The sequence below is a fragment of the Triticum aestivum genome, chromosome 6B (genome assembly GCF_018294505.1).
Source record: "Triticum aestivum cultivar Chinese Spring chromosome 6B, IWGSC CS RefSeq v2.1, whole genome shotgun sequence".
Lineage (NCBI taxonomy): Eukaryota > Viridiplantae > Streptophyta > Magnoliopsida > Poales > Poaceae > Triticum > Triticum aestivum.
Window position 1 is genome coordinate 550264938 of NC_057810.1, and position 21919 is coordinate 550286856.

Here is a 21919-nt window from a genome sequence, read left to right on the forward strand (position 1 = left end):
TTGTTCAGCAACCAAAATGTCGTTTGCATCTTTCTTTACCGTGTTTAATAGTATAAGTATACAACCTGGTTCATCATTCTTTATTTGGTGCTTATGTAATTCTTGAACATGTGTATCTGTGAATCGAATAATGCATTGATTGTTCAACCTAATGGATATGAATAAAGTTACAACCAACTTTCAAATTCAAATTCAATACAATTTTAAATAGCAGCGATTTAATTAGGGTCGAAATATGCTCTGGAGGTCATTACAGCACACACAGTCTGTAAAGCACAAACATGTGTAATATAAATTTACTTCTGACATGGTTTGCAGAGAGGAAACATGTACAACCATGCACACAGTTGCCGTCCGCGAAGTGTGTGATATGTTAGACAATATCACAAATCGTGCAAGCAAACTAAATTTTTATGGTAGTCGCCTATCGTACATGGTTTACAATCATGAACTGTTTCGGATGTCGTAGGCATCTTAAATGTTGTACCACATGATAGCGTGTGTGATAGTTATCCTGGATGGCACTGGTACGACGGTTCGACGTTTCGTAATCCTATCTGACACTCATACGATGATTAGGTAATCTTCTTAATTACATATTGCATACGGTTCGGGGTAAGTGAATGCGTGTGATAGTCTCCTGATCACACACGATTGGCAATCATGAACTGTTTGTGATGGAGTGCGTATCGTAAACGTTGCACCACATAATAGTGTGTGTAATGGTAATGCTAGCACACACAAGTAGCAAAGATGGAGCATTTGGTATATACGATATGTCACAAAAGGTTCTGTGAAGAATCGCGTTTGGGATAGATGCCCGCATCGCATATGCTTAGTTATGCGAACGTATGCATCATGGCTCCCTATCCCCGACGGTTTCTAGGTCGTGTGGGAAGGACCCCCTACCACTCACACTCACTTGGCGGCGGCTTAAAATATCATCGCGTAAAGGGGTTAAAACCGTTTGTATAGCACCTTGTTGTACTAGTGAATGATTGAGCATAATGGTTTAGGCATAACTTTCTTTAGTGTTGATATTTTGAAAGACATGGTTGCTTGTTAGTATGCTTGAGTATTGATGTCTTCTTGTCAAACTATAGACTATTGCTTTGAGTCATTCAATTCAAAATGTCCATGCCAGAAAAGAAAATATGATGAATATGATAGGTAGCATTCCACATCAAAATTTCTGCCTTTATCATTTACCTACTCGAGGATGAGCAGGAATTAAGCTTGGGGATGCCTGATACGTCCCCCAACGTATCTACAATTTTTTATTGTTCCATGCCATTATAGTATCAATCTTGAATGTTTTATATGCACTTCCAAGCAATTATATATCATTTTTTGGACTAACCTATTAACGTAGTGCCCAGTGCCAATTGTTGTTTTTGCCTGTTTTTTCATAATATCAGTACCAAACGATGTCCAAATGCCCTGAAACTTTTTGGTGATTTGTTTGGACATAAGAGACTCGGAAGCTTCAGCAGGGGACGGGAATATGGAGAAGTGGCCCATGAGGCACCAGGGCATGCCCTGGTGGCTCGTGGGGCCCACGTGGCTCCGTTTGACCTAACTCCGGCTTTATAAGTTCTCTAAAATCAGGAAACCAACAAAGGAGTCAATGAAATAATTTTTCCGCTACCTCAAGCCTTTGTTCTCGAGAGATCCCATCTGGGGACCTTTTTCGGTACTCCACCGGAGCGGGAATGATTCACAAAGGGGATCTACATCAACCTTGCCGCCTGATAATCCCCAAGTGCAGGGAATCATCGTAGCAATTTCCAAAGGTGGAAGTGATAAGTATGGAGTGTAGAACCCACAAAGAGCTAAAGGTAAGATCAATATTCTCTCAAGTCCTATCTTCCACTGATACGTACACCGAAAGTTTGCTTCCAACTAGAAACGAGAAATAAAACTATGTTGTGGGTATGAAGAGGATAACTTTGCATGGTATCGGAGAGCTAAAATATAAAAGTAGGTGTTGTTATCATAAAGTTAGAATATATTACTAAATATTATAAATAGCAAGTGTGGAATAATGATGGGTCGGTGTGCAGAATTATCCTAGGAAATTGTTAACAAGATTGGTAATCACTATTGCAATTTCATATGAGGGAGAGGCATAAGCTAACATACTTTCTCTTCTTGGATCATATGCACATATGATTGGAACTCTAGCAAGCATCCGCAACTACTAAAGATCATTAAGGTAGAACCCAGCCATAGCATTAACATATCAAGTCCCCTTTATCCCATACACAACAACCCCCTTACTCGGGTTTATGCTTATGTCACTCAAGCAACCCACAATAAGCGAATCATGAACGTATTGCAACACCCTATAGCAGGAATCCCTCACGTGTGCGCAGCACGGAAGACACAATAGGACATCACCAAAATAAAACATACAACTCATACCAATCTAGATCATCAATCAACCCAAAGACAAGGGATATCTACTCAAAACATCATAGGATGGCAACACATCATTGGATCATAATATGTGGCATAAAGCACCAGGTTCAAGTAGGGATTACAGCGGGGTGCGGGAGAGTGGACCGCATAAAAGATATGAGGATGGTGATGATGATGGTGATGTTGATGAAGACGACACCACGGCGATGATTCCCCTCCCGATGGCACTCCGACGCCACCAAGAGAGAGGAGGATAGGTTCTCACCCTTGTGCTTCCTCCTCCATGGCCTCCCCATGGATTGGGAGAGGTTCTCCCTTTGGTCCTTGGCCTTCATGGTGATGATGGCCCCTCTGAGATCCTTCCCCATGGCCTCCGGTGATGATGGCCCCTCCTGTAGGGTGACTGTAAGGGCCTAGGTTGATTTTTCGCGGCTACAGAGGCTTGCGACCGCAGAACTTTCGATCTCTCTTCTGTTCTGGGGTTTTCTAGATTTATAGGAGGGGCTTGCTTTGGTTTCACGTCAAGGGGGCCCACGGGGAGTCCATGAGGCAGGGGGCGCACCCTAGGGGGGAGCACCCGCCACCCTCGTGGTGGCCTCGGGACTCCCCTCCCGCAGTTTTATGTTCCAGTATTTTTTATATTTTGCAAAAATATTCTCCATTGATTTTCAGCGCATTCCGAGAACTTTTATTTCTGCACGAAACAACACCACGGTAGTTCTGCTAAAAACAACGTCAGTCCGGATTAGTTCTAATCAAATCATACCAAAATCATGTAAAAATATTATAAACATGGCGTGAATACTTCATAAATTATAGATATGTTGGATACATATCAGCATCCCCAAGCTTAATTCTTTCTCGTCCTCGAGTAGGTAAATGATAAAAGAAATAATTTATGAAGTGTGAATTCTAGCAAGTGCACAAGTTTGATCAATGATAATTTCAATCACTTTTACTAGCACAATTGTATATCATAATAGTAGCTCAACTCATAAAACTTCTCATGATCAAGTAACAAGCTATTCACATGTTAAAGTATAGATCATAAACTTTCTTGAAAACTAAGAAACTATGTCCTCAGTCATCAAACAATTGCGATTCATCTTATTTTTAGGAAGGGTCTATGTAAGAACTTTGATTTAGCAAACTCCACATACTCAACTATCATTTAAGCTTTCACAATTGCGAACACTCACATGATATTTATGGGTTCAAAGTTTTAATCGGACACAGAGAAAGATAGGGGCTTATAGTTTCGCCTCCCAACCTTTTACCTCAAGGGTAATGTCAACAATTATACTTTATGAAAACCTACATCTGAGTGGATATATATATCCGGATCTCTCCAATGCATAGTGCTTGCCAAAGGAAAAAGTGTAAAAAGGAAAGGTGATGATCATCAAGACTCTTGTATAAGGGTAGAAGATAAAAGTAAAAAGATAGGCCCTTCGCAGAGGGAAGTAGAGGTTGTCATGCGCTTTTATGGTTGGATGCACAAAATCTTAACGCAAAAGGACGACACTTTATATTGCCGCTTGTGATAATGACCTTTATTATGCAGTCCGTCACTTTTATTTCTTCCATATCGCAAGTTCGTATAAAGCTTATTTTCTTCCACCATTAGATCATACATATTTAAGGACCAATTTTTATTGCTTGCACCGATGACAACTTACTTGAAGGATCTTACTCAATCCATAGGTATGTATGGTGTACTCTCATGGCAAAACTGGGTTTTAGGGGTATTTGGAAGCACAAGTAGTATCTCTACTTGATGTAAAGAATTTGGCTTGCATGAGAGGGAAAGGCAAGCTCAACATGTTGGATGATCCAAGACAATATAACGTCTATTCGGATATAGGAAAACATAACCCATTAAGTTGTCTTCCTTGTCCAACATCAACTTTTTAGCATGTCATATTTTCATGAGTGCTCACAATTACAAAAGATGTCCAAGATAGTATATTTATACGTGAAATCTCTCTTCCTTCAATATTATTTCATGAATTGTTCAAGTGTCCAATTCTGTGTTTGCTAACTTTCAATATACCACCTATATTTATTACATGTGAAGTCATTACTCCCCATGATATAATCATATGAAACATATATAAATTCAGTTTTATGATATTCAATTCATTCAACCTTTTACTCATAGGATATACGTGAAGCGTGTGAGTAAATGACAAACTACTCCAAAAAGATATAAGTGAAGAACACCGAGTAGTCAAATAATTAACTAGACATGGGAGGACTCTCTCTCTCTCATTCAAGATTTCAGATCCAATGATTTTATTCGAACAGCAAGTAAAATTGAAAATACGCTCCAAGAAAAACACATATCATGTGATGAATAAAAATATAGCTCTGAGTAGGGTATACCGATGGTTTTGAAGACGAAAGAGGGGATGCCTTCCGGGGCATCCCAAGCTTAGGCACTTGAGTCTTCCTCGAATATTACCTTGGTGTGCCTTGGGCATCCCCAAGCTTAGGGTGTTTCAACTCCTTATTCTCCTCATATCGATATCTCACCCAAAACTTGAAAACTTCAATCACACAAAACATAACGGAATTTCGTCAGATGGGTTAGTATGATAAAGAGTAAACCATTCACTTTGGTACTGTCAAAGAAAAGATTCATAATTGTTCTCACACAATACCCACTGTACCATATCATTTCTACAGTTTATATTGAGAAATATAAGCCATAGAAACTAGAAAACAAGCCAACTATGCATTGAAAACAGAATCTTCCAGAAACAGAACAGTCTGTAATGATCTGAACAGAAACCATACTTATGCTACTCCAAAAATCCAGAAAAATTAGAAAAACCTGATAAATTTGTGTACCAATCCATATCAAAAAAGATCAAAATCATGTTTCTGTGAATTATCAAAACTAATTTACTGGGCGCAAAAGTTTCTGATTTTCAGCAGGATCAACAAAACTATCACCGTAAGCTACCCTAAAGGTTTAACTTGGAAATTTATTGAAACAAAAGCTATAAAACATGATTACTACAGTAGCTTAATCATGTGAACACACAAACACAGTAAGGGTAAATATTGGGTTGTGTCCCAACAAGCGCTTTTCTTTAATTCCTTTTAGCTAGGCATGATGATTTCAATGATGCTCACATAAAAGATAAGAATTGAAACATAAAGAGAGCATCATGAAGAATATGTCTAGAACATTTAAGTATAACCCACTTCCTATGCCTAGAGATTTTGTGAGCACACAATTTATGGGAAAAAGAATCAACTAGCATAGGAAGGCAAAATAAGCATAACTTCAAAACTTTAAGCACATAGAGGGAAAACTTGATATTATTGTAATTCCAACAAGCATATATTCCTCCCTCATAATAATTTTCAGTACCATCATGAATGAATTCAACAACATAAGCACCACATAAAGCATTCTTTTAATGATCTACAAGCATAGAAATTTTACTACTCTCCACGTGAGCAAAATTCTTCTCATTCGGAATTGTGGGAGCAAACTCAACAAAATAACTATCTTGTGAGGCACAATCCAATTGAAAATTAAAATCATGATGACAAGTTTCATGGTTAACATATTCCCTTATAGCATACATGTCATCACAATAACAATCATAGATAGCAACTTTGTTCTCATAATCAATTGGAACTTCTTCCGGAATAGTGGAATCATCACTAACTAAAGTCAAGACCTCTCCAAATCCACTTTCATAAATATCATACTAAGATTCAACACCCTACAAAATAGTGGGATAATTACTTCCTAAATTTGACACTCTTCCAAACCCACTTTCGATGATAGTTTTATTCATACTCCAAAAGATATAAGTGAAGTTCATGGAGCATTCTACAATTAATATAGATTAACCAATATCCAGGCTCAAAATATATAAGTGAAGCACACGAAGCATTCTATAAAACCATACTCAAAAGATTTAAGTGAAGAACATGAAGCATTCTATAAATTAATGAAGGTCTATCTCATACTAGCATGGTTCCTAAAAGAAAAACACAAAGGACACAAATCATGTGAACAAAACAAAAACCGAGGTATACCGATAATTGTTGAAGAAGAAAGATGGGATGCCAACCGAGGCATCCCTAAGCTTAGATGCTTGAGTATCCTTGAAATATTTACTTGGGGTGCCTTGGGCATCCCCAAGCTTGAACTCTTGCCTCTCTTTATTCTTCTCACATCGGTAACTCCTTGTTCTTCGAACACTTCATCTACACAAAACTTAACAAAAACTTTGTGAGATTCGTTAGTATAATAAAGCAAATTACTACCTTTATGTACTGTTTCAAACTCATTACAATTTCCTATTAACACTATATCTACTATATTCCAACTTCACCATGGTTCATACCCCCCGGTACTACCCATAGATTCATCAAAATAAGCGAACAACACATAGAAAACAGAATCTGTCAAAAACAGGACAATATGTAGTAATCTGGAAATTTCACATACTTCTGTAACTCCAAAAATTCTAAAAAATATGAAAAATTTAAGAAATTTTTTTACAGAAGTATTGTGCAAAAAGTTTCATACCCATTTGACTTTCCAGTAAAAAAATGTAAATTCGCGCGCTACAGCCAAAGTTTCTGTTTTTGCACTGCACATTGTAAACAAGCAATCTAATCATCCTAAAACCAAAGCTCGGCACATTATTTTTATAATACAATTAATATATACAAGTGGATAATTATTTTTGAGAAACTTCTATGAAAAATTCTCCATTGTTTCCATCAGCATGAACACAAGTGTTCAAGGTCGACCCTCACTTCTCCAATGCAAAAAAAAATTCAATCACTTCTCTTTTTGAAAAAACTTTTTAGGCATAAGAGGCAAGTAATTTTTTTTGTATTTTATTTTTTTTTATATTTCACCCACAACAAAGCAAAACAAAAAGGGAAAACAAAAATTACTAAGTGAATAAAGCAAACAAGCACACACGAGAATATCAACCCCACGCTATTGCTCCCCGGCAACGGCGCGAGAAAAGAGCTTCGTAATCCCCAAGTGCAGGGAATCATCGTAGCAATTTCCAAAGGTGGAAGTGATAAGTATGGAGTCTCGAACCCACAAAGAGCTAAAGGTAAGATCAATATTCTCGCAAGTCCTATTTGCCACTGATACGACTCTACGTACACCGAACGTTTGCTTCCAACTAGAAACAAGAAATACAACTATGTTGTGGGTATGAAGAGGATAAGTTTGCATGGTATCGGAGAGCTAAAATATAAAAGTAGGTGTTGTTATCATAAAGTTAGAATATATTACTAAATATTATAAATAGCGAGTGTGGAATAATGATGGGTCAGTGTGCGGAATTAACCTAGGCAATTGTTACCAAGATCGGTAATCACTATTGCCATTTCATATGAGGGAGAGGCATAAGCTAACATACTTTCTCTTCTTGGATCATATGCACTTATGATTGGAACTCTAGCAAGCATCCGCAACTACTAAAGATCATTAAGGTAGAACCCAACCATAGCGTTAACATATCAAGTCCCCTTTATCCCATATGCAACAATCCCCTTACTCGTGTTTATTCTTCTGTCACTCAAGCAACCCAGTATAAGCGGATCATGAATGTATTGCAACACCCTACAGCGGGATTCCCTCACGTGTGCGCGGCACGGAAGGCACAATAGGACAGTACCAAAATAAAACATACAACTCATACCAATCTAGATCATCAATCAACCCAAATACAAAGGATATCTACTCAAAACATCATAGGATGGCAACACATCATTGGATCATAATATGTAGCATAAAGCACCATGTTCAAGTAGGGATTACAGCAGGGTGCGGGAGAGTGGACCGCGTAAAAGAGATGATGATGGTGATGTTGATGAAGACGATAACCGCGGTGATGATTCCCCTCCTGATGGCACTCCGGCGCTACCGAGAGAGAGGAGGAGAGGTTCCCTCCCTTGTGCTTCCTCCTTCATGGCCTCCCCCTGGATGGGGAGCAGTTCTCCCTCTGGTCCTTGGCCTTCATGGCGATGATGGACCCTCCGAGATCCTTCCCAATGGGCTCCGGTGATGATGGCCCCCTCCGGCAGGGTGCCGGAGAGGGCCTAGATTGATTTCTCGTGGCTACAAAGGCTTGCGGCGGCGGAACTTCCGATCTCTCTTCTGTTCTCGGGTTTTCTGGATTTATAGGAGGGGTTGGAGTTGGTTTCACATCAAGGGGGCCCATGGGGAGTCCACGAGGTAGGGGGCACGCCCTAGGGGGGCGCGCCCTCCACCCTCGTGGTGGCCTCAGGACTCCCCTCCAGTAGTTTTTCGTACCCGTATTTTTTATATTTTCCAAAAGTATTCTCTATTGATTTTCAGCGCATTCCGAGAACTTTTATTTCTACACAAAAACAACACCATGGTAGTTATGCTTAAAACAGCATCAGTCCGGGTTAGTTCTAATCAAATCATACCAAAATCATGTAAAAATATTATAAACATGGCATGAATACTTCATAAATTATAGATACGTTGGACAAGTATCGTCGCCCTTCCGATGATGCGTGAGTAGTTTACCACAGACCTACAGGTCCATAGTTAGTAGCTAGATGGCTTCTTCTCTCTATTTGATCATCAATACAATGTTGTCCTTGATGTTCATGGAGTTTTATCTGATGTAATTACTTTTTACGGTGTGTTTGGGATCCGATAATTTTGAGTTTATGATCACATTATCCATTAATATTATTTGAGTGTTCTCTGAACTCTTTTATGCATGATTGTTATAGCTTTGTATTTATCTCCGATCTATTGGTTTGGCTTGGCCAACTAGATTGATTTATTTTGCAATGGGAGAGGTGCTTTGTAATGGGTTTGATCTTGCGGTGCTCAATACCAGTGACAGAAAGGGACATGGCACTTATGTATCGTTGCTATTAAGGGTAAAAAGATGTAGTTTATTCATGCATCAGTTTACTTTATCTACATCATGTCATCTTGCTTAAGGCATTACTCTGTTCTTTATGAACTTAATACTCTAGATGCATGCTCACTATTGCAGGATGCTGCTAATGCAACACTATGATCAGAGACCCTTCGAGAAACTTTGTGCAATGCAATAATCGCACACGGTGGTGTCAAAAAACCGTCAAAAATGTCCAAAACATTTGCGATGACGGATGCATCAAACACGGTTCATATTTTAGTTGTGTGTGCGATGAAGGGCATACGGTTGATCTAGCAGAACTGTTTGCGATGAGTAAGAACAACAGAAACAGGCATCCATATCAATGTGTGTGAGATATACGGCATACAGTTCCCTTTGATGAACTGTGTGCTACTAGGGAATGCAACAGAAATGGTCAACCAAATCAACGTGTGTGTGATATACGACATACGGTTCACTCGGACAAACTGTTTTCGATTAGGCAAGAGAACGGAAACGGTCCATCTTAACAAGATGTGTGTGATATGCGGCATTTGCGATCAGCCAAAAGAACACAAATGATTTGTGTAAACCAGATGTGTGTGATACGCAGCAAATAGCCCACTCGGATGAACTGTTTGCGATGAGAAATTATAACACAGACGGTTACTATAGTAAGTTCGTGTGCGATTCTGTTCGTATAAAAAACTTTGAAAAATGCAAACTAGTTGATTGCGTATAAACAATTATCAAAAAGTAATGAGACATACCTTCTTCAAGCCAGTCAACATGTGTTCAAAAAACAAGAAATGTCAAAAAAATTCAAAACAAAGACCTCGATAGACCTTGCTGCTGTAGATCCCTCTTTGAAGCCTTTATTGCGCAACACAATGGAAACGGTTCAACTGAACAATATGTGTGTGATACGCGGCAAACAGGTCCATGATCAGAAATGTGTGCAAAGACCAATAATAATATAGACGATTGTTGCTAATAAGCCGTGTGATTTGCTCTGTCTACAGAAGAATAACATGTGTGTGTGTGTGTGTAACTGAAATAAACATCCAATTACATAAGTGACTATACAGATCATCCGCACACACCTCAATAAACAATTGCTTGCATTCTAGAGTGGGAGAAACGATCGTCTAGTCATCTACTTCTTGTGACGCTCCCGCCACTCCTCTGTGGCTCGATCCCTCAGCTGGGTCATGAACAAGACACTTCCTCATGTCAACAATCCGTATGAACATCTCGTAGCTTGTGTATGCATCATTGGCCGCATACTTGACGTGTTCTTCATACAGTCTCATGCCAAACACTTTGCCATGTGTCCTTGTCCTTCTTGCTCTCATCCTTCATCTTCATGTAGTAGGGGTCGATGATGGCTGAGGCGAGGTCAACCAGGGAGTTCAATTTGTTCTTAGCGCTGCCCCAGACCTTGTAGTGGTCCTGGATGTTGACAAGATTCGGGCATTTCAAGCCTGAAACCTTGAGCGCTTTTAGATCATTGGTGGTGTCCACCGCAGCCAACTTGTAGTCAGAGTTGTTGATAAAACTGGAGAAATGCTCGCAAGGCTTTGTGGCCAGGTGGTAGTGAAAGACGAGGACGTCATGTTGCACGCACAACTGGGCGACGGCAACCTTCTGATCATGCCCGCCACGACCGATGGTGTACTCGAGGTCGAAGTCGACCACTTGGTACTTGTCCTCGGCAAGGAACTGCTCCATAGTTTGTATGGAGCTCTCCACCGACACCGGACCGTTCATGTACACCACCGAGAGGGCCTGCCCCCTCACGTGGGTGTCCACTACGTGATGTGTGGTGAACTGCTTGTGGTTGTCGTCGTCGGCCGCTGGGAGCTCCATTGGAGCCACGGGGATTGCCATTGGTACCACTGGATATCCTTTCTGTATGTGTCATCATGGAGGTGCTTATTATGTCATGTGACGCGAGAGATGAAGGTAAATGGCCATAGGAATAAATGGGGGCTGGGCGGCCTAGATTCTCGGCGCATCCGCATGGCAGTTTTTGCATTGGGTAACTGCATTGTGGAGCCGCGCCCGGCGCAACCGCATGCACAAGAACGTTCATGATCGTGCGCCGGCCCCAAACACTGGCAGCATGCCTGGAGGGACGAGGGCAGAGCACCCGGAGGGACGTGAGAGGGCAGAGCGTGTGCGGCAGGACGCGAGCAGAGCGATGTTGGGGAATGCAGTAATTTCAAAAAAAAAATCCTACGATCACGCAAGATCTATCTAGGTGATGCATAGCAACGAGGGGGGGGGGAGTGTGTCCACATACCCTCGTAGACCGAAAGCGGAAGTGTTAAGTAACGTGGTTGATGTAGTCAAACGTCTTCGCGATCCAACCGATAATGTACCGAACGTATGGCACCTCCGCGATCTGCACACGTTTAGCTCGGTGACGTCCCTTCAACTCTAGATCCAGTTGAGGCCGAGGGAGAGTTCCGTCAGCACGACAGTGTGGTGACGGTGATGATGAAGTTACCAGCGTAGGGCTTCGCCAAAGCACTACGATGATATGGCCGAGGTGGAAAACTGTGGAGGGGGGCACCACACACGGCTAAAAGATCAACTTGTGTGTCTATGGGGTGCCCCCTCCCCCGTATATAAAGGAGGGGAGGAGGGGGTCGGCTGGCTTCATGGGGTGCGCCCCAAGGGGGGAATCCTACTCCTACTAGGAGTAGGTTCCCCCTTTCCTAGTCGAACTAGGAGGGGAAGGAAAGAGGAAGAGGGAGAGAAGGAAAGGGGGGCTGGCCCCCTCCCCAATTTGGATTGGTCTTGGGGGGCCGCGCGCCTCCACCTTGCCGCCTCCTCCTCTCTTCCACTAAAGCCAATGTAGGCCCATTAACTCCCCGGGGGGTTCCGGTAACCCTTCGGTACTCCGGTTTTATCTGAAACTTCTCTAGAACACTTCCGGTCTCCGAATATAGCCGTCCAATATATCTATCTTTATGTCTCGACCATTTCGAGACTCCTCGTCATGTCCGTGATCTCATCCGGGACTCTAAACAACCTTCGGTACATCAAATCACATAAACTCATAATACTAATCGTCATCGAACGTTAAGCGTGCGGGCCCTACGTGTTCGAGAACTATGTAGACATGACCGAGACACGTCTCGGGTCAATAACCAATAGCAGAACCTAGATGCTCATATTGTTTCCTACATATTCTACAAAGATCTTTATCGGTCAAACCGCGTAACAACATACATTGTTCCCTTTGTCATCGGTATGTTACTTGCTCGAGATTCGATCGTCGGTATCATCATGCCTAGTTAAATCTCATTACCGGCAAGTCTCTTTACTCGTTCCGTAGTACTTCATCCCGCAACTAACTCATTAGTCACAATGCTTGCAAGTCTTATAGTGATGCCCAGAGATACCTCTCCAAAACACGGAGTGACAAATCCTAATCTTGATTTATGCCAACCCAACAAACACCGAGACACCTATAGAGAAATCACCCTTTTACGTTGTGATGTTTGGTAGCATGCAAAGTGTTCCTCCGGTATTCGGGAGTTGCATAATCTCATAGTTTGAGGAACTTGTATAAGTCGTGAAGAAAGCAGTAGTTGAAGCTGTAACGATCATAATGCTAAGCTAACAGATGGGTCATGTCCATCACATCATTCTCCTAATCATGTGATCCCGTTTACCAAATGATAACACATGTCTATGGGTAGGAAACATAACCATCTTTGATTAACGACCTAGTCAAGTAGAGGCATACTAGGGACTATATGTTTTGCCTATGTATTCACACATGTACTAAGTTTCCGGTTAATACAATTCTAGCATGAATAATAAACATTTATCATGAATTAAGGAAATAAATAATAACTTTATTATTGCCTCTAGGGCATATTTCCTTCAGTCTCCCACTTGCACTAGAGTCAATAATCTAGATTACATAGTGATGATTCTAACACCCATGGAGCTTTGGTGCTGACCATATTTTGCTTGTGGAAGAGGCTTAGTCAGCGGGTCTGCAACATTCAGATCCGTATGTATCTTTCAAATCTCTATGTCCCCCTCCGACACTTGATGATGGATGGAATTGAAGCGTCTCTTGATGTGCTTGGTTCTCTTGTGAAATCTTGATTCCTTTGCTAAGGCAATTGCACCAGTATTGTCACAAAAGATTTTCATTGGACCGATGCACTAGGTATAACACCTAGATCGGAAATGAAATCCTTCATCAAAACTCCATCATTTGCTACTTCTGAAGTAGCAATGTACTCCGCTTCACACGTAGATCCCGCCATGATGCCCTGCTTGGAACTACACCAACTAACAGCTCCTCCATTCGATAAAAATACGTATTTGGTTTACGACTTAGAGTCATCCAGATTAGTGTCAAAGCTTGCATCGACGTAACTGTTTACGGCGAGCTCTTTTTCACCTCCATAAATGAGAAATATATCCTTAGTCCTTTTCAGGTATTTCAGGATGTTCTTGACCCTTGTCCAGTGCTCCACTCCGAGATTATTTTGGTACCTCACTGCTATGCTTATAGCAAGGCACACATCAAGTATGGTACACAGCATTGCATACATGATAGAACCTATGGATAAAGCATAGGGAATGACTTTCATTTTCTCTCTATCATCTGAAGTGGTCGGGCATTGAGTCTGACTTAACTTCACACCTTGTAAAACAGGCAAGAACCCTTTCTTTGACTTATCCATTTTGAACTTCTTCAAAACTTTATCAAGGTATGTGCTTTGTGAAAGTCCAATTAAGCATCTTGATCTATCTCTATAGATCTTGATGCCTAATATGTAAGCAACTTCTCCGAGGTCTTTCATAGACAAACTCTTATTCAGGTATCCCTTTATGCTATCCAGAAATTGTATATCATTTCCAATCAACAATATGTCATCCACATATAATATCAGAAATGCTACAGTGCTCCCACTCACTTTCTTGTAAATAAAAGTCTGCATAAAACCATATGCTTTGATCACACTATCAAAACATTTATTCCAACTCCGAGAGGCTTGCACCAGTCCATAAATGGATCGCTGGAGCTTGCACACTTTGTTAGCACCCTTTGGATCGACAAAACCTTCTGGTTGCATCATATACAACTCTTCTTCCAGAAATCCATTCAGGAATGCAGTTTTGACATCCATTTGCCAAATTTCATAATCATAAAATGCAGCAATTGCTAACATGATTCGGACAGATTTAAGCATCGCTACAGGTGAGAAAGTCTCATCGTAGTCAACTCCTTAAACTTGTGGAAAACCTTTCACAACAAGTCGAGCTTTGTAAACAATACCATTACCGTTTGCATCAGTCTTCTTCTTAAAGATCCATTTATTTTCTATGGCTTGCCGATAATCGGGCAAGTCCACCAAAGTCCACACTTTGTTCTCATACATGGATCCCATCTCAGATTTCATGGCCTCAAGCCATTTCGAGGAATCTGGGCTCATCATCGCTTCCTCATAGTTTGTAGGTTCATCATGGTCTAGTAACATGACTTCCAGAATAGGATTACCATACCACTATGGTTTCGGATCTTACTCTGGAAGACCTACGAGGTTTGGTAGTAACTTGATCTGAAGTTTCATGATCATCATCATTAACTTCCACACTAATTGGTGCAGGGATCACTAGAACTGATTTCTGTGATGAACTACTTTCCAATAAGGGTTTCCTCCCACTCACTTCTTTCGAGAGAAACTCCTTCTCTAGAAAGGATCCATTCTTAGCAACAAATATTTTGCCTTCAGATCTGTGATAGAAGGTATACCCAACAGTTTCTGGTGGGTATCCTATGAAGACGCACTTCTCCGATTTGGGTTCGAGCTTATCAGGTTGAAGATTTTTCACATAAGCATCGTAGCCCCAAACTTTAAGAAACAACGACTTTGGTTTCTTGCCAAACCACAGTTCATAAGGCGTTGTCTCAACGGATTTTGATGGTGCCCTATTTAAAGTGAATGCAGCCGCCTCTAAAGCATAACCCCAAAAAGATAGCGGTAAATCAGTAAGAGAAATCATAGATCGCACCATATCCATTAAAGTACAGTTGCAATGTTCGGAAACACCATTTCGCTATGGTGTTACAAGTGGCGTTAGTTAAACTATCCCATGTTGATTCAAATGAAGACCAAACTCGTAACTCAAATATTCTCCTCCATGATCAGATCGTAGAAACTTTATTTTCTTGTTACGATGATTTTCCACTTCACTCTGAAATTCTTTGAACTTTTCAAATGTTTCAGACTTATGCTTCATCAAGTAGATATAACCATATCTGCTCAAATCATCTATGAAGGTAAGAAAATAACGATACCCACCATGAGCCTCAACACTCATTGGACCACATACATCAGTATGTATTATTTCCAATAAGTCAGTAGCTCGTTCCATTGTTCCAGAGAATGGAGTTTTAGTCATCTTGCCCATAAGGCACGGTTCGCAAGCACCAAGTGATTCCAAAAGTCCATCAGCATGGAGTTTCTTCATGCGTTTTACATTGATATGACCCAAACGGCAGTGCCATAAATAAGTTGCACTATCATTATTAACTTTGCATCTTTTGGCTTCAATATTATGAATATGTGTATCATCACTATCGAGATTGAACAAAAATAGACCACTCAGCAAGGGTGCATGACCATAAAAGATATTACTCATATAAATAGAACAACCATTATTCTCTGATATAAATAAATAACCGTCTCGCATTAAACAAGATCCAGATATAATGTTCATGCTCAACGCTAGCACCAAATAACAATTATTCAGGTCTAAAACTAATCCCGGTGGTATATGTAGAGGTAGCATGCCAACGGCGATCACATCGACCTTGGAACCATTTTCCAGGCGCATTGTCACCTCGTCCTTAGCCAATCTTCGTTTAATCTGTAGCCCCTATTTTGAGTTGGAAATATGAGAAACAGAACCAGTATCAAATACCCAGGTGCTACTACGAGCATTAGTAAGGTACACATCAATAACATGTATATCAAATATACCTTTCACTTTGCCATCCTTCTTATCCGCCAAATACTTGGGGCAGTTCCGCTTCCAGTGACCAGTACCTTTGCAGTAGAAGCACTCAGTTTCAGGCTTAGGTCCAGACTTGGGGTTTCTACTCTTGAGCAGCAACCTTTTTATTGTTCTTCTTGAAGTTCCCCTTCTTCCCTTTGCCCTTTTTATTGAAACTAGTGGTCTTGTTGACCATAAACCCTTGATGTTCCTTTTTGATTTCTACCTCCACAGCCTTTAGCATCGCGAAGAGCTCGAGAATAGTCTTGTTCATCCCTTGCATATTATAGTTCATCACGAAGCCTTTATAGCTTGGTGGCAGTGATTGAAGAACTCCGTCAATGACATTATCATCATGAAGATTAACTCCCAGCTAAGTCAAGTGGTTATGGTACCCAGACATTCTGAGTATGTGTTCACTGACAGAACTATTCTCCTCCATTTTGCAGCTGTAGAACTTTTTGGAGACTTCATATCTCTCAACCCGGGCATTTGCTTGAAATACCAACTTCAACTCCTGGAACATCTCATATGCTCCATGATGTTCAAAATGTCTTTGAAGTCCAGATTCTAAGCTGTAGAGCATGGCACACTGAACTATTGAGTAGTCATCAACACACGTCTGCCAGGCATTCACAATGTCTGCAGTTGCGGGCGCGGGTGGTACACCTAACGGTGCTTCCAGGGCGTAATTCTTCTGTGCAGCAATGAGGATAATACTCAAGTTATGGACCCAGTCCATGTAATTGCTGCCATCATCTTTCAACTTAGCTTTCTCTAGGAACACATTAAAATTCGAAGGAACGGTAGCACGGGCCATTGATCTACAATAACATAGACATGCAAAATAACTATCAAGACTAAGTTCATGATAAATTAAAGTTCAATTAATCATATTACTTAAGAACTCCCACTTAGATAGACATCCCTCTAGTCATCTAAATGATCACATGATCCAAATTAACTAAACCATGTCCGATCATCACGTGAGATGGAGTAGTTTTCAATGGTGAACATCAATATGTTGATCATATCTACTATACGATTCACATTCGACCTTTCGGTCTCAGTGTTCCGAGGCCATATCTGCATATGCTAGGCTCGTCAAGTTTAACCTGAGTATTATGCGTGTGCAAAACTGGCTTGCACCCGTTGTATGTGAACATAGAGCTTATCACACCCGATCATCACGTGGTGTCTCGGCACGACGAACTATAGCAACGGTGCATACTCAGGGAGAACACTTGTACCTTGAAATTTAGCAAGGGATCATCTTATAATGCTACCGTCGTACTAAGCAAAATAAGATGCATAAAAGATAAACATCACATGCAATCAAAATATGTGACATGATATGTCCATCATCATCTTGTGCTCATGATCTCCATCACCGAAGCATCATCATGATCTCCATCGTCACCGGCGCGACACCTTGATCTCCATCGTAGCATCGTTGTCGTCTCGCCAACTATTGTTACTACGACTATCGCTACCGCTTAGAGATAAAGTAAAACAATTACATGGCGATTGCATTGCATACAATAAAGTGACGACCAAATGGCTCCTGCCAGTTACCGATAACTTTGTTACAAAACATGATCATCTCATACAACAATTTATATCACATCATGCGTTGAACATATCACATCATAGCAAGCCCTGCAAAAACAAGTTAGACGTCCTCTACTTTATTGTTGCAAGTTTTACATGGCTGCTACGGGCTTCTAGCAAGAACCATTCTTACCTACGCATCAAAACCACAATGATTTTTCATCAAGTGTGTTGTTTTAACCTTCAATAAGGATCGGGCGTAGCCACACTCAATTCAACTAAAGTTGAAGAAACAAACACCCGCCAGCCACCTATGTGCATAAGCATGTCGGTAGAACCAGTCTAATGAACGCGGTCATGTAATGTCGGTCCGGGCCGCTTCATCCAACAATGCCGCCGAATCAAAGTATGGCATGCTAGTAAGCAGTATGACTATTATCGACCACAACTCTTTGTGTTCTACTCGTGCATATAACATCTACGCATAGACCTGGTTTGGATGTGTTCCGTCAGCATGACGGCATGGTGACTATGATGATGAAGTTACCGACGCAGGGCTTCGCCTAAGCACTACGACGATATGACCGAGGTGGAAAACTATGGAGGGGGGCACCGCACATGGCTAAAATATCAACTTGTTTGTCTATGGGGTGCCCCCTCCCCGTAATAAAGGAGGGGAGGACGGGGTTGGCCGGCATCATGGGGCGTGCCCCGAGGGGGAATCCTACTCCTACTAGGAGTAGGTTCCCCCTTTCCTAGTCCAACTAGGAGGGGAAGGAAAGAGGAAGAGGGAGAGAAGGAAAGGGGGGCCGAATCCCTCCCTAATTTGGATTGGGCTTGGGCGGGCGCGCGCCTCCACCTGGCCGCCTCCTACTCTCTTCCACTAAAGCCCATGTAGGCCCATTAACTCCCCGGCGGGTTCGGGTAACCCTCCGGTACTCCGGTTTTATCCGAAACTTCTCCAGAACACTTCCGATGTCCGAATATAGCCGTCCAATATATCAATCTTTAAGTCTCGACCATTTCGAGACTCCTCTTCATGTCCGTGATATCATCCGGGACTCCAAACAACCTTCGATACATCAAATCACATAAACTCATAATAACAATCGTCATCGAACGTTAAGCGTGCGGACCCTACGGGTTCGAGAACTATGTAGACATGACCGAGACACGTCTCCAGTCAATAACCAATAGCGGAACCTGGATGCTCATATTGGTTCCTACATATTCTATGAAGATCTTTATCGATTAAACCGCATAACAACATACGTTGTTCCCTTTGTCATCAGTATGTTACTTGCCCAAGATTTGATCGTCGGCATCATCATACCTATTTCAATCTCGTTACCGGCAAGTCTATTTACTCGTTCCGTAATACTTCATCCCGCAACTAACTCATTAGTCAGAATGCTTGCAAGGCTTATAGTGATGAGTATTACCGAGAGGGCCAAGAGATACCTCTCCAAAACACGGAGTGACAAATCCTAATCTCGATTTATGCCAACCCAACAAACACCTTCAGATACACCTGTAGAGTAATCACCCTTTTACGTTGTGATGTTTGGTAGCACACAAAGTGTTCCTCCGGTATTCGGGAGTTGCATAATCTCATAGTCTGAGGAACTTGTATAGTCATGAAGAAAGCAGTAGCAATGAAACTGTAACAATCATAATGCTAAGCTAATGGATGGGTCATGTCCATCACATCATTCTCCTAATTATGTGATCCCGTTTATCAAATGACAACACATGTCTATGGTTAGGAAATATAACAATCTTTGATTAACGAGCTAGTCAAGTAGAGGCATACTAGGGACTATATGTTTTGTCTATGTATTCACACATGTACTAAGTTTCCGGTTAATAGAATTATAGCATGAATAATAAACATTTATCATGAATTAAGGAAATAAATAGTAACTTTATTATTAACTCTAGGGTAAATTTCCCTCAAGCGCGCCGTGGCCGCCTCAACCGCATGCAACCACACACATAGATCAGTTGAACACGCAGGAAATGGTCGCCTACAAGCCGTCCGACACTTGTGTCGCTGCATAGAGAGCGGTCGTGTGCTACTACCTCCGTCTTGGTCTATAGTCCCCTTTATATTATGTGCCATACTTTGCCCTCAAATTTAACCAACAAAATGTTAATGCATGTTATAAAAATTATATAATTGGAAACTATGTTCAAATACGAATGCAACTATATAATCTTTAGGGACATGCATTTGTATTTTATTAGTTAAATCCTACTTATAGACTCGGACGGGTGTATAGTAGGTAATTCAATCGCTGATGTTTTTTTATTAACCGGATGTGTACGTGGCCTTTCGTCCTCCTCTTGCACGTCTTCTCACCCTGCTGTCGCAGACAGCTTACAGCGCAAGCTTACGCAGTGCGTGGGAACATTCTTTTGGTCAAACGGTGGCACCAATGAATCGTCGGTGAGCCCGTTCCCACGCAACCTCGTAGGTTCCCGCGCAAGCTTCCCGCCCGACTGGGTGAAATCCCCCAAAATCCCAATGCTTACCAGCCTGCTATAAAAACCCTCACGGCAGGCGAGTCCTACGTCGCATTTTCCCCTCCCTCCCTGTAGCTTATCTTGCCTGCTTCTCCCACAATCGCCAATGGCACCGGTCCGTCGTGGTCGCTCAGCCACTCTGTCATCATCAGATGACAACTCCAGCTAGGAGGCTACACCGCGGCGGCAGCGCAGTCCCCGGCCTAGTGTAGTGCGTGTGGCGTCCATGTTGGATTTGCACGGAACACCCACCACACGCTTCGCCGCTGGTCCCCATTGGCAGCTATTGTCGGCCGCATTGTTGCCACACCACCGTCAAAAGCCAAGGCCATCGCTCGCTCCGCTGCTGTGGCCCGAAGGCGGAAGGTGGCCGTTGTGACCGCCACCCCACTGCCGGCCACCATGGCCATCACCCACTCCGCCACTGCAGCCCGAAGGCGGGAGGTGGTGATCATGGCCGCCACCCCATCGTCGGCCGCCCTGGCCGCCAGCCCATCGTCAACCGCCGGGGTCATCACCCGCTCCACCATCGCCGCCCGAAGGCGGGAGGCGGAGGTGGATGGCGGCACGTGCATCAGCGACCTTGCGTGCTACACCGAGTTCCTCTGGGAGGAGGAGGAGCGCCTCGTCGAGCATGCAAAGAGCCTTACCGCCGCCATGGCCGCGGCACACGCCGCCTCAGAGGCGAGGAATTAGGAGATCTACAAGGAGAACCACCACTGTGAGAGGGATCGTCTGGAGCGGCAGTGGGCGTTCGAGCTGGCGAGCGTCACCAAACGTGTAGCAGCGGCAGGCACCGTATTGCATTTGTCCAGCTCGTTGGTAGTCTCCTCCTCCTCTGCCTCTTACTGAGCGCGCTCGATAGAGGAGATGCTGCCGGAAGTAGTATAAAGCCCCTCCATAGTAGGAGTAGTATTTAGGGGCTATTTTGTTCAGTTCATCTGACTTTAGATGTGGTGGAACTGTACAACGTACTTAAAATTAGCTAGTATATAAAGTAGAACTAGCTATTTCAGTACATGGTTGGCAACAATTGGGGAAAAGTTTGGTCGGTTCTGCTGTCGAGTTGAACTGTTTGTATAAATTAAGCACGACTGCTTAATCTATGAACGAAATCTATGCTTAATTAATGAATTTTAGTTGCAAAAATTAGATAGTGCTAGTGATTTTTAGCTGCACATTTTGACAAATCGCAGTGTTACAAGGTTGACAAATGGCAATGTGATACGTCTCCAATGTATCTACTTTTCCAGACACTTCTGCCCTTGTTTTGGACTCTAACTTGCATGATTTGAATGGAACTAACTCGGACTGACGCTGTTTTCAGCAGAACTGCCATGGTGTTATTTTTGTGCAGAAATAGAAGTTCTCGGAATGACCTGAAAAATCCACGGAGACACTTTTTGGAATTAATAAAAAATATTGGTGAAAGAATCAACGTAAGGGGGCCCACACCCTATCCACGAGGGTGCAGGGCACCC